Genomic DNA, 14,992 nt, shown 5'->3' with positions numbered 1-14,992 from the left:
TAGCCAGGAGAAACTCTGACTCCTCAGTCACCAACCTTTTTTCTCCTGATGTCCACAGATGCACCAATAAGCAATAATCTGCATGTTACTTTAGAAAATGATATTCCCGGTGAGCCAGAACATTAAGACTACTTGCTTAATATTGTGTAAGTCTCGCTTGTGCCACCAAAACACTTCTGGCTTCTTGAGACATAGACTTGAAAAAAAAAAAATGTTAAGATGTCCTGTGGTGTCTGGCATTAAGGCATTAGCAGCAGATCCTGTAAATTTCAAAGGGCCTCCTGGTTTGGATTTGTCATTCCAGTAGATCTAATGTTGGATTGAGAAAAGAATTGATTCTGAAGGTTCATTCTCCATCTAAACATCTACGCATCTAGGCCTTATTCACAAGTCCCGTAATCTACGGGTCCGTATTTCCGTGTTCGAGTTAGGACACATTGATGTCCATTGGGCTATTCACACGATCAGTAGATTACAAGGACGCAAGCCAGTCCTGAAAAAAAGACATGTCCTAGTGTGGACCTGGTCTTTTTGTGGATTCTCTCATAGAAAGCAATGGTATCTGCTATTTTCTATGGATGGCTTCCGTGTTTCAGTAAAAAAAATACGGATCAGTCCAAAAAAGCTTTGATCTTGACACTAAGTTACATAGTTAGCAAGGTTGAAAGAAGACAAGAGTCCATCAAGTTCAACCTATAACCCTATGTTGATCCGGGGGGGGGGGGGGGGAACCTTTATGAGGCATATGTCAATTGCCGCATCACAGGGAGAAAATTCCTTCCCGACTCCAAAATGCCAATCAGAATAATCCCTGGAACAACGTTCTATCACATGTAATCTAGTGCCCAAAACATATAATATTATATTTATCGAGAAAAGCATCCAGGCTTCCCTTTAACTTATTTAATCAATCAGCCATGCAGGGCCGGTTTTAGACAAAATGTGGCCCTGGGCAAAGTTGAAGGTGGGGCCCCAAATGCTAAAACATTGTAGCAGCAATTTAAGGTCCCGATACTTTTTTGTCAGCGGTTGGCGCGCTGCTCGAGGTGGGGTGATCTTCTGTGACCTTAAATAAGACCCCTCTGTGCCCTATATAGTAGATAGGTCCCTCTGTGCCTCCATAGTACATATAGTCGGTATCCCTCTGTAGGTAATTCTTCTGGTAGTTACCTCCACCACCCAGTATGTAGTATCCACCAATATAGGAGACATCTCACTGTAGGTTTTACACCTGTTAGCTAGCCCCCTGATAGTTGCCCCCTCAGCAGATAGCAGCTCCCCTGATAGTTACCCCCCCCAGCACATAGCATCTCCCCTGTTCCCCCCCCCCCCCCCCCCAGCACATAGCATAGCATCTCCACTGATAGTTAAATGCCCCCCCCGCCCCCAGCACATAGCATCTCCTAGGGCTGGGGTGATGTGGGCAAAAAATAAAATCTCGTTTTTTCTTTTCTCGATTTTTTTTATTTATTTTTTGATGGGTGTAGTAGTATAGGCATAGTGGATAAGGGGTGTAGCAATAGTAGAAGCATATAAGATGAGGGGTGTAGTAGTAGATAAGGGGAGTAGCAGTTTTGGGAGTAGTAGTAGTATCAGGAGTGGAGGTAATAATAGCAATGGTAGTAGAGCAGTATTGGGGGTAGTAGTAGAGCAGTATTGGGGGTAGTAGTAGAGCAGTATTAGGGGTAGTAGTAGAGTAGTATTGGGAGTAGTAGTAGTAGAGCAGTATTGGGGGTAGTAGTAGAGCAGTATTGGGGTAGTAGTAGAGCAGTATTAGGAGTAGTATTGGGGGTAGTAGTAGGGCAGTATGGGGGTAGTAGTATAGCAGTATTGGGGGTAGTAGTAGAGCAGTATTAGGAGTAGTATTGGGGGTAGTAGTAGGGCAGTATGGGGGTAGTAGTAGAGCAGTATTGGGGGTAGTAGTAGAGCAGTATTAGGAGTAGTAGTAGGGCAGTATTGGGAGTAGTAGTAGAGCAGTATTAGGAGTAGTATTGGGGGTAGTAGTAGGGCAGTATTGGGGGTAGTAGAGCAGTATTTGGAGTAGTATTGGGGGTAATAGTAGGGCACTATTGGGGGTAGTAGTAGAGCAGTATTAGGAGTAGTATGGATGGTGGTAGTAGTAGGGCACTATTGGGGGTAGTAGTAGGGCAGTATTAGGAGTAGTATTGAGGGTAGTAGTAGAGCAGTATTAGGAGTAGTATTGGGGGTAATAGTAGGGCACTATTGGGGGTAGTAGTAGGGCAGTATTAGGAGTAGTATTGGGGGTAATAGTAGGGCACTATTGGGGGTAGTAGTAGAGCAATATTAGGAGTAGTATTGGGGGTAGTAGTAGGGCACTACTGGGGGTAGTAGTAGGGCAGTATTAGGAGTAGTATTGGGGTAGTAGTAAGGCACTATTGGGGGTAGTAGTAGAGCAGTATTAGGAGTAGTATTGGGGGTAGTAGTAGGGCAGTATTAGGAGTAGTATTGGGGTAGTAGTAGGGCACTATTGGGGGTAATAGTAGGGCAGTATTAGGAGTAGTATTGGGGGTAATAGTAGAGCAGTATTAGGAGTAGTATTGGGGGTAGTAGTAGAGCAGAGGAGAGATATGGGGGTACTTTATCATACAGGATACTGTGTGATTCAGCACCCACCTCCATCATGTACTGCTCAGGGCCTGGTGGCCATAGATACAGAGGGAGGAGGGCCCTGAACAGTATATGGTGGAAGGGGGGACTGCATCATACAAGATCCCCTGCCCCCTTCCTGTATACTGTTCGCTAGGCTAGTATATGGGGAGGGGGTTACTGTTTTATAAAGACACCCGAGGCTCCGCCCACCCGCGGCCGTAAGCACCGCCCCCTGGCCGCAAGTCCCGCCCCCAGTCTCCGTGACCCTCTAACCCCCCCTCCCTCTATTTCTTTACCTGGGCTTGCCGTTCCTCCTCTTCTGTAGGGCACAGGCAGCTCTGCAGGAGGGGCGCTCCGTCCTCACAGCTCAGCTCCTTCGTTCATTAGTGGAGCAGGGGAGCTGCTTGTGCTGCTCTGCTTCCTGCTCCACTAATGAAGGAAGGAGCTAGGGGGCCCCTGGGGGATGGGGGCCCTGGGCAAGTGCCTACTTTGCCCCCCCCTAACGCCGGCCCTGCAGCCATGACAACATGATGTGGCAGAGAGTTCCATAGTCTCACTGCTCTTACAGTAAATAATCCGCGTCTGTGCTTGTGGTGATACTTTCTTTCCTCTAGATGTAGAGGATGCCCCCTTATCATGGTTACAGGCCCAGGTGTAAAAAGATCACAAGAAAGATCCTGGTACTGCTTACTCATATATTTGTACATTGTGATCAGATTGCTCCTATGATGTTTTTTTTCTAAACTAAATAGCCCCAAGCTTGATAACCTGTCTTGGTACTGTAACCCACTCATTCCGTTATAGACCTTGGTTGCCCTCCTCTCCACCCGCACCAGTTTACAGGTGCCTAAAACTGTACATAGTATTCCATATCTGGTCTGACCAATGATTTATAAAGAGGCAAAACTATATTCTCATCTTTAGCATCTATGTCTCTTTTGATGCATCCCATTATTTTATTAGCCTTGGCAGCTGCTGCCTGGCACTGATCACTAAAGTTGAGTTTACTGTCCACCAATACCCCAGTTCCTTTAAGAAAGCTGTTTTACCCAGTGTTTTATTTAGCACATAATTGTACTTATTATTTATATAGCCCAAGTGCATAACCTTACATTTATCCACATTAAACTTCATTTGCCATTTATCTGCCCAAGCCTCCAGCTTCTCCAAATCCCTCTGTAATATATTATCCTCCTCTGTTGTGACAACCCAGTTTAGTGTCATCTGTAAAAATGGAGATTCTACTCTGTAGCCCCATTACAAGGTCATTAATAAACATATAAAAAAGAAATGGACCCATCGGAGCTATCAAGATGCCAAGCCCTCTCTAATTTTAACCCAAGCCCTCTCTAAGATTAACTTGCAAAAATCCGAGGCACTCAATCTTTCTTTCCCTTCCCCTGTAGTCACCTCTTTGGAGGCCTCTTTCCCTTTCCACTGGTTGTGTACTCCTTAACGTACCTAGGGCTCCAACTCACTCCCTCCACCTCTGGCATATTTAAGGCGAACTTTCCGCTTATGCTTAAACGCATCGAGACGGATTTGCTCAGATGGCACAAGGGCACCCATACCTGGTTTGGACGCTGCTCTATTTTCAAAAAGAATATTTTACCTTGCTTGTTATACCTTTTCTAATCCTTCCAAGTGGCGGTGCCCTTGTCCTAATTCAGATAACTTTCATTGCTTCCTACCAAATTTATATGGGCACATAACCACATAACCACCAACAACCACGACTACATCGTACTATTACCCCGACATTAAAGGTTTGCCATAAACACCTCTCCTCATGCTTTCTAGCTCCACACCCTTCTCCACTGTTCCCTGTCCTAGGTAATCCTTCTTTCCCAGCCTGCAGTGAAGACCCGGTTTTCAGTACCTTGTTTTGTGCTGGTAATTTTTGCGCCACCTCCTTTCTCAAGGGGAGTGTATGGCTATCTCTTTCTGACCTCAAAAACCTTTCAGACCCAACCACCTTAGGGTTCTGGAGGTCATTGCAGCTCCATCATTTTCTTCTTTCCCTCCCTACCCCTTCCTGCTTCGCCCATACACCTACCCAGTTCAAATCGCTCTGTCTTGGCTCTGGCCCTCTTTGTCATTCTCTCTCTCTTCCGCATGGGAAGAGGACTTAAACACCACCTTTTCTGCGACACAGGTAGAACGTGTGTTTTACTGCACACATTACTACTCGATTTCCTCCCATCTTCAAGAGGCGGGATATAAACTTCTCTCCCATTTCCTGAGGTGTCTCCGCATTGCTGAAGAAATTGTGGTGGATAAGGTTCCCCTTTACATACATTCTGGAGTTGTCCTAAACTGGTCTCCTTCTGGAAAGAAGTATGGCGTATCTCCTCAACCTTTACTGACCACCAGATCCTCTTTCCTCCAACATCCTTTTTCCTACATGTGTCAGACATTCCTCTTAAGAGTTACCATCACTCTGTTCTCAGACACCTGGTTAACGCTGCCAGAGCATGTATTCCCGTTCTCTTGTGTCAACCTCATCCCCCTAGCATCTCTATGTGGATCCGAAAAGTTGAAGATATTGAACGCATGGAAGATCTCACTGCACAGCTGTATGGCCATGCCTCTCGTTTCTTACTTTTATTGAGATCAATTCACCAAAACAGATGAATACAAGTCTCTTCTGACTCAGTGAGTTGCTACCTGGGCCCCTCTCCTCCCCCCCTTTTTCTCCCGCTCTTCTATGCTCACCCTTTTATTCCTTCCTATCTCCTCTTCTTTTTTCTTTGGTTTTAGATTAAGGATTAGCTCACTCCCTGCCTTTCTTTTTGCATGCAACTCCGAATATTTGGGAGCTGTGGGACGCATCAGTTATGTTTTTTGCTGTAGTCCTATGTTGCAATTTATTCTTGTGTATCTTTATCTTTGGGTGTTAAATGTATTGTATACTGACCCCGGCGAACACTCAAAAGGACTATTAACCCTTTCGCAACCATGGGTCATTGATTCCTCTCCCCGACGGCCTCCGTAACCAGGAAACCGGAAGCCTTAAGCTTCTGGTTTCCATGGCTACCATTGGGGCTCTGCGATCACTTCGCAGAGCCCTGATGGACACCAGACAGAGAATTCTCCCTCTGTAGAGGGAGAATTCTCTGTCAGGAGCGCTATAGATGCTGTGATCATGCTGACCGCAGTATCTATGCTGAGAGTTGCGGCGGGTCCCCAGCTATTACTGATAGCCAGGACCCGCAGCGGATGACACAGGCGCAGCTTCTATGCCTGTGTCATCCTTGATCTTAAATTAACATTGTTGCAGCATCAGGGATAGGCTGCAGCAACGTTAATTTACTGCCCAGTGGCATGAGGGGGTTAAAGTAAAAAGGTATTCCTGAAATCCTGATTACTAGCCCTATCTAGCCATTGGCTTACTTACACCCCTGTTTTCTTGCTGACAGGTCATCTTTAAGCTCTGTGCACCACTTTTCTGGCATACAAAAGTTTCAAATCTTTGTTCAAAGTCTAAAAAATGTTTGACTGCTTCCAATTCTGTTCTGTTCATTCCGCTTGTTAAAAAAGTGGCCAGGGTCTAGATAGAGAGGACAGGGGCCTCTTGCATTCTGACAGATTTACTAGAATTTATGCAAGAAATAGGGGGAAAGTACACCTGAAACCTTCTCTAACTGTTGTAGATTTCAATTTGTAGCACACAGACATCCACAGATACGACATTTAATAAATAGTCTGATGACTCTTAGAGGGTTGAGGGTCCTGTTGGTAGTTTTTGGCGCAACCAACATAGAGTACATTTCCTGGCCTAGTGTTTTGTGCCCAACCATTTGAATGGTAAATGGGTGGGGAGGCATTCAATGTATACCTCACTGCTCAGTGTACAGGATCAGGAGTCTCTGTTTCTGTTATAAATTGAGTTTAATATGATGGAAATTTTAAAGAAATCCTCCCAAAACTAATTTCTAGGGGTTGTCTTATATTTAGTGATGATGTTATTGCACCAGTGTCACCATATGGGATAGATTCTGGGATTTAGATACGCCACTTTCACATTGTACCCTGCAGTGAAGCACCGTATCCTGCTTCTACAGAACCCTGGTTGGTAAATGCTGCTGTAATGTATTGAGAGAGTGTCAACAAGGGAATAAGGTAACAGAAGCCTGAGGTAAAAGAGCAGTGTCAGTATACATCAGCTTTCTAGCAGTACGTCCTCTGAGGATAAAGCTAACACAAATACATAGCAGTGTGCTAGTTTGTTCCTGTCTCCATGTGACAAGTAATGACTGTTTCCATGAGGTTTTGTCATATTACAAAATAGGAAAAAAGCAAGGTGTATGAGCAATGGCATTGCCATCCCATTATGTCACTATAGATTGGCCTCTCTGCTGCCTAGTTCCTACAACTCAGACATTTTTCACACAGGGAATATCCTCGTTCATAATATTAGCCGACCAAAGATATAACATTTATAACTCATTCAAATAACAACAACAATTGTTGGAGTCCAGTACTGGAAAGGGCAGAAATACTGTATGCAGTAAATGTTAATCCACAGGGCTATTCATGTCTTAGTAGTTTTAGGCAGCTGTATATCTATATGTATTGTGTTGTACATTTATAACTACGCATCATGTTCTGTTGCTGTTTATACTGATGTTTCCTCTCTGTAAAAATGTGTTTAGTTTTACAGTTTTGAGAGGTAAAATAGACCCTTAGGTTACATTGTATATGTAACTATTTGTATTTGTAGTACTGCAATATGGCTTAGGATGTCAGCAATCAGCTATATTCAAGAACTCTATAAGGCCTAGACTGCTGCTAACAAAGCTATGTTTACTAAGTGTTGATGTCAGGGCAGGCTAGAACAGACAGGACAGAGACAGTGGGCCCTGAATCTGAACCCACCACTGACCCTGCCTAATTGCCTCGGTCGACCCTAAACGGTCGCGGACAACCACGAAGGCGTTCCCTACACTGCGTAAGTGAAACACAGAACAGCACGGACAGACAAAACACAATAAAGAATCGTAGAACAAGCCGGGTCAAACCACACAGGCAACGCAGTACAAAGTCGGTAACACAAGGGATAGTCGGAGGTCAGGCAGAGATCAGAACACGAGTAGTCAGGCAGAAGGAATTAGGATGGGATACGCAGGAAAAGGACAGGGGGAGCTGGGATCAGGTAAACTAATAGCCAGCGACTTGCAACTGGCACTTACAACACTTTATACTGGATCAGGAGCCCGGACCAAAGACTGATTGGTCCGGCCTCCTGAATCCAGCCACATAGCAGCTGGTGCACTGCAGGCTGAGTGGCAGAGAGATCCGTCACTCAGCCTGAGTACAACAGCACTCAGCTGCTCGGCCGGGTGACGCTTACTAACGCAAGACCCGTGGCTCTCTTGGTTACTAGGGACGCCGTCGGGTCTCCGTGACGTCACCCGGCCCGGCCGAGGAGGGCGGCGCTGCGCTCCAGCCCGGCCAGACGACGCTGGAGCGCCGTCAGGTAAGTTGCTGACAGTTGATTTATTGTCTATGTAATATCCCCTTATGATGACCATATGCCCTATTAGGAGATATGGATATAAAAGAAACATTTTTTATTTATGAAAAAAATGATGTCGTGTTTTTACAAGCGTTATGTTCTTTTCTGCTATTCTTCTATTAACATACCTAGAGCATTATTTCATTTGAAACAAGTGCTACTGATACCAAAAATGCAAACCAAAGTGTATTGTACGTAATTCTTTTAGTATTGTACTATATGTCTGGCCCCATAACGAAAATGTTATCAAGTTCAAAAATGCGGCAAAAGGAAATGTGTGATTTTGACCCCGAAGTTTACCTGTTATTTGTAAAAACTTTTGACATGTCATAGAGACATGTCAATAGTTTTGATCGGTCCGGGTCCTACCCATACTTATCAGAAGAACAACCAGATGAAGACCGCACTAAGCGCAATCCTCTCCTGGCTCTGTGTGATGTGATATCAGTCAGGCTCCATAGACTCACATAGGCAAGCCCGACTAATTATGTGACACAGAGACAGGAGAGGATCGTGCTTAGCTTGGTCTTCTCCCAGATCAATCAAAACTTTTGACATGTCTCTTTGACATGTCAAAAGTTTTTACAAATGACAGTGGCACTTTTAAACCCTTTAATAATATGGCAAAAGACCTAATATACATCTGTGCCTAAATATATGATAGTTTTCCCTGGACACTATAGACCAAGTTATTAGGATTCATGCGTCAGCTGAGATTTTGCTTTGCTAAGCCTCTTTTATAATGGTTTGGGAAAACTGGGCCAGGATTAGGGATGAATTGAGGGCCGGCTCATTTTAAATCTTTGAATGTCTAGATTTTGGCTGACATCCCAGAAGCTACTGTACATTCCAATTTCCCTTTATTAGCCAACTGAAAGGGTTTCTGAATTATCCTAGAGAGCTACAAAAGTCATCAGTCCACATGACATACAGGTGTGTCCGGATTTAGGCCTTAATCATTAACACTCTCCAGATTTTACTAAGATTAAGGGGGCATTCACACGTCCGCAAATTTGCGGAAGTTACGCACAGGGAAGGAATGTCATGGATATGTTCTCTGTCCGGCATGACGTGTCAGTATCATGCTGGCAGGGGGGAAACTCTTTGAATCCCCCCACCATTCCTTCCCTGTCCGTAATGTCTGCAAATTTGCAGACATGTGAATGCCCCTGTAGGTACTGATTCTGCTCTGAAATCCATGTAAAATCAGAGGACAATCTGCATTTCATGCATGTGAATGGGATCTCTGCAACCCCATTGCACTCGTAATCCGTTCTATCCCTGCACTGGTAATTTGTTCTATCCCCTATTAGTGCTGTTCTGAGCTCAATTCCACACACTGGGCCCTCACAGAACTGTATTGTGATTTCCAGAAAGCATCCAGTGTACAATACACCTAGGATCCTCCAACTACAACAGCTGCAAACACTACAACTCCCAGCATTTACTGACAGTCTGCAGCTCTCAGGATATGCTGGGAGTAGTAGTACATATAAACAGATAATCCTCTGATAACAGCTGGCGTTGTAGAGATTTAGTGCTGGACCCTTAGGGCTGATGGTTGTAACAGGATGAGAAAACCATAGGGGCGATTTAAATGATAATTTCAGCACTGGTATCAGAGTCACAGTTGCACAGCAAGGTGCCTTATAGGGTATTCCACTCAAACATGCTGCCCATGGTGAGAAAAATTCATTTCATACTTGTCATTATCTATTCAGTCTCCTTCCCCCAGTTCTCAGCTGCTGCTTTCTGATGAAGTCACAAACATCTGTGTATGAGCTATTCTCTCTGTGCCCCCCCTTCTCCGTCCTCCCTTCTGAGACAGCTGATGTAAACAATTCCCTTACTGTCTTTATCTTCAACATTGCCAGTCAGGGACTTGTTTACATCATCTGTCTCATAAGGGAGGGTTAGGGGTAGTGGAATACCCATTTAAGGTACCATGCTGTGCACCTAGGTTGCTTGTGGCATTTACCTTCCCCGCATTGATGTGACGAGGGTAACAATTGGTAAGAGCCAGAGTAGTTCTTGAAGGATGGGCCGCTAGCCTGCTACTCATGGGCCAGTGCTGTGTGCTTGCCCCATAAAATTTGCCATATACTGTACGTACGGACAGGCAATCTAGTATACATTGCTGAGGCCACATAAACAATTAGATACTTGCCAGTTTTAGCATGCCCTCACACACTTTTTGTCTGCCGTTTTCCAGGCCCCAAAAAAATGCGTCAGAAAAAACGCCAACCCCCCCAAAACTCTGCGTGTAAGGCAGATCATAAACTTCTATTGACTTCCAGCTAACATCTGGCCCTGGCGTTTTCCCCAGAGTTTAGGGCAGTGTGAAGCCAGCCTTAGCTATTTAGTAGTTAAGCTGTGTTCACACATTGTGGTACTACTGTGTTTTTCCTGCACACAACCAAATTTGCTGGACAAACTATGCATTTTTAGGCTATGTTAACACTATGTAAAAACAACGGCTGTATTACATAACAATGGCTGTTGGTTCGAAAATAACATCTGTTCGCACAATGGCCATTCTTGTGAAATAATCCGGTTCTTTTTACATAGTGTGAACATAGCCTTACTGCGATTGCAGCAAAAACACCTATTGTTTACTGGGATTTCAGTCATTCAGTACTTACTGAATTTGGCCTACTGTATGCCAGGCATAAGCCCCGCTCGCCTGATGGGGGGGGGGGGGGGGTGCAGCAAGTTGGGGGGGTGGCCTCCTCCTTCCCTCAATTTATCATAGTTTACCGGTGTAAACAAGGCAGAAATGTACACCTGCTCCTTCATTTCATACAAAGCCATACAAAGGGTTTTCTTTATTTTTTTTAATATGGATTCTGACAGAAAAAAATGTGGCATGTTTTGTTAAAGCATTGTGTGTTAGAGTATCCCAGTATGGCACCATCTGGTATCTGTATAGCAGTGCATGGAACTCACATGGCCACACCACCTCAATGGGCGTGAGCCCTAACAAGAGTTCAGTTCGCAATAGACATCATAGTGGACATTTATGAAAAGTCCAGCAGGGGTGTACGCCAGGGAGAAGGCGCAGATTCGCCCCTTCTCTCTGGTGTACTCCTGCCATATTCCCCACTTGCCCAATGGGTGGGCAGGGGGGCATGGTAAGGCGGGGAGGAGGCGTGGCTGGGAAGAAGGGGCCGGCCTAATTTAAGATTTTCAATTAATCGTAGCAAAAAAGTTAAATTTTGACACAGTTTCTCAAAAAGCGCAGCAATCAACATGCCCTAATTTATATAATACATAAATGTCCTGTGATTTAGGTGACCATATGGCAACTGATGTTAATAAAACAGAATAACATAAGCTCCAAGCTGGAAATTGTGTTCTGAGAAATGAGAACAGTCCTTTGTTTCATAGTGTTTGCTCTTTTTATCTTTCTTCTTTTCTCCTCTAATGTCAGGCTGGCAGGGCATATCGATTACCTTCCCATGGCTTATGTTCCTTGGCAGCATTCTTCATGTTTGCCTGTGTGTGTCAGGGTGGGGATATGGGACAGAATTCTTTTGTTCTACTTATAGTGCTTTCTCTTCCTTTAATGTTGTAGGATAGATGACAATTCATGGGGTGGATACTTTATATTCTACATGCCATATCTTGGGGAATATACATTTTGAAATGTTGTATGCTGCACGCCTATAGCTAAATGCAAATATGGATTCCTAAAGAGAAGTCAATGTTGAATTCAATTAAAAAACAGAATTCAAATTTCTTCAGTACAAGAAAAGGTTATGCTGCAAATACCGAAGTCATAATACATTATCACTAAAGGACACAATGACCTCTCACTTAGGTCTTGCTTGTGCCTCAGAGGCTTAGTTGGGGCCTTCATAGTGTAATCCATTCAATTAACAATGCATTTGGTATTTTTTGTCCATTTTTTCCAGTAAAACAACAGACACCAGTGGGAAACCCCATGGACCCCATTAAAGTCAATGGGGTTTATCGAGCTCCATTGGTGTCCACAAGGAGCCCCAATGCAGATGCAACCCTAGTCATTAGAGATGGGCTAAGCAGATTGACTTTGCTTCATACGAAACAAAACTTATCGTCGCTCATCTCCCTCAGGCTGCCGGCTCCGTGCAGAGGGAGGATACCGCCCAGAAAAATTGAATTTTGCACCTTTTGGAAATAAAGTCACTTTATATTTGTGAGTGCACTCCGTTTTCTTTCTATGTTGTATTTCTGTCTTCCTTGACCATTGGCAGGAAACACCACCACTGTGATATTATTTTGAAGACTCCTAAGTGGGCTGCTGAGTGTGTATGAGTTCTAATAAGAAGGTGGTGCCAATTTCATTGTCTGGAGTTTGGAAGACAATTTGAAGGGCTGCACGATTCATGGAATCAGCTGAAGAAATTCCCGACTCCGCTCTTCAGCCAATCAATGCACTGAAGAGGGGAGCTGGGGATTTCGAACACCTGCTACACGGAGCAGGTAAGGTATGCTTGTGGCCGGGAGGGCGGGGGCGACGCAGGGGGCTGCGGTTGACCGTGGGGCCGGGCTGCGGATGAGCAGGGGGCCGGGCTGCGGGCGGGGGGCCGAGCTGCGGGCGGGCCGGACTGCGGGCGCGCGATCTTAAAACGATCGCAAAACGATTTTTCCGTACAATATATCGTACCGTCTAAATGCTGATCGTTAGTTGAAAAAAAATGTTACTCCGACATTGTTAATCGTGCGATCTGGCCAATTATCGTCCCGTGTAAACCCAGCATTAGGTATCCTTATCCTAATGCGAGACAATATGTGAGACGAACAGTAGGAGAATCTATATCCTGACTGCATTGAGACAAATGCAAAGAACCCAACGAGCAATTTGGACATGTATTTTAGCAGATGGCCTCCTTCATGTAATCAGTGGCATGCTTAATACAAGACTTGCATTGATACCATCCTATAAAAAAAATTACTATCTTCCATCAGAAATTTCTTTCCAAACAATGTAGCTTTCCACTTTCAGCAGGATTCAGCTCCCTGTTACATAGCAAAATTATGCACAGTAGTTCCCAGCAAAGGGCATTCAATTGTTGACCTGGCCAGGAAACTGTCCTGACCTGAACCCATTTTTTTTTTTTTTTTGCATCGCTTTAAATATCTTGCACAGATAAGGCACCCATGAAACAAAGCAGTTGTGGGTATAATGGTTTCCTATAGTCTAGATTGATCATGGCTTCAGTAGTCACACCATAACTGGTTTAGTTAGTTAGGTTTTTGTAGTATTGTATTTGAGTATCCACTCCTGTCATGGTGCAAAAAAATGTACAAAAACTGCATGTACGATTCCAACCCAAGAGTATGTTCATACAGAGAAAACGGGGTGGGATTCCACCATATTTGCTCAGTGTGAACATACCCTAATATGTGAATGGGTAGTCAGTGCATGGAGAAGAAAAGAATGATTATAAAGAGGGCATATGGCTAGAGTATGCAATGATCAATGGTTGTCCACCCTCTGGTACCCCTACATATAGTGACAAGGATGTATGGCTGCAGCCTAGGAGTGCACACTGGTGCCCTAATCCATCCAGTTGTCAGCCCCAGTTACCCGAGTGGAAATAAGGCACAGTGAGTGGCCAGGGCTCAAGGAAAGACCTAGGTTTATCCTGCTTGCTACCATTGCTGCTAGTCACAAGGTTATTGTAATCTCTGTGGATCTGCTCCAGGCGTTACTTGGCAGCGTTTACCTACCTGTCTATAAATAACCATGCAGACACTCCTCACAAAGGCAGAATGGCATGACATATTACTAGTCGCAGGTGCATGACTAGTACCAAGCAATAATGGCTGTAAAAAATCAAATCTGTTAATAAAAAGATGCAGCGTCCTGTAAATGATTTCGTAGGATTTATTAGTCAGAAAAAAAAAACAATGGAAACCATTCTGCAGCTGTTTTCTATACTAGTTAGAGCTGGAGGAAAGGCATTGTTGCTGTGTTACTGTGTCAAACTCCAGGTATCATTTTAAGTGCATTGTTGTCTCGTGTCAGATTCCTTTAGAAGGAATTTCTGAAAAACAACATAAGACTGTGGAGCATTGGTTGGCTGCCACTGGGCAAAGCAGGATTGACCGAAACTGGCACTGATGCATATAAAAAGTATTGTTTTTAAAGTATGAATTTTGTTCTGTCATTTTCTTATTATTGGTACTGTATGTATAAAGTAACTTGTCTGGTATTAGGTAGAATACTCTGAACACGACCTCTGTTGTTGCCCCAAACTGACATTTGGAAAAATTATTCCCAAATAACTGGCATACAGGGTACCAGGCAGTGACTATCTTACAGTGTCTTACAGTATGGTGCCAAATAACTGGCGTACAGGGTACAAGTAACTGCAGCAGACAGTGACTTAGAGTGCCTTACAGTATGGTGCCAAATAACTGGCGTACAGGGTAAGAGTAACTGCAGCAGACAGTGACTAACTTACAGTGCCTTGCAGTATGGTGCCAAATAACTGGCATACAAGGTACAAGTAGCTGCACCAGGCAGTGACTAACTTACAGTGCCTTGCAGTATGGTGCCAATAACTGGCATACAAGGTACAAGTAGCTGCACCACGCAGTATCTTACAGTGCTTTGCAGGATGGTGCCAAATAACTGGCATACAAGGTACAAGTAGCTGCACCAGGCAGGCAGTGACTAACTTACAGTGCCTTGCAGTATGGTGCCAATAACTGGCATACAAGGTACAAGTAGCTGCACCACGCAGTATCTTACAGTGCTTTGCAGGATGGTGCCAAATAACTGGCATACAAGGTACAAGTAGCTGCACCAGGCAGTGACTACCTTACAGTGCCTTACAGTATGGTGCAAAATAATTGGTATACAGGGTACACGTA

At 44.3% G+C, this 14,992-nt stretch overlaps 1 protein-coding gene across 1 annotated transcript in view; it reads left to right on the top strand.

The window, feature by feature from the left end:
- The window catches only part of CRACDL (CRACD like), a 65,648-nt gene that overhangs the window by 20,879 nt on the left and 29,777 nt on the right, over nt 1-14,992 (top strand). The gene's annotated exons all lie outside the window — the stretch shown is intronic.

Source organism: Dendropsophus ebraccatus, chromosome 5 (assembly GCF_027789765.1).
Source record: "Dendropsophus ebraccatus isolate aDenEbr1 chromosome 5, aDenEbr1.pat, whole genome shotgun sequence".
In the NCBI taxonomy this organism is placed as follows: domain Eukaryota; kingdom Metazoa; phylum Chordata; class Amphibia; order Anura; family Hylidae; genus Dendropsophus; species Dendropsophus ebraccatus.
Note: the sequence above shows the minus strand (reverse complement) of the source record. Positions and strands in the feature narration are given on the sequence as shown.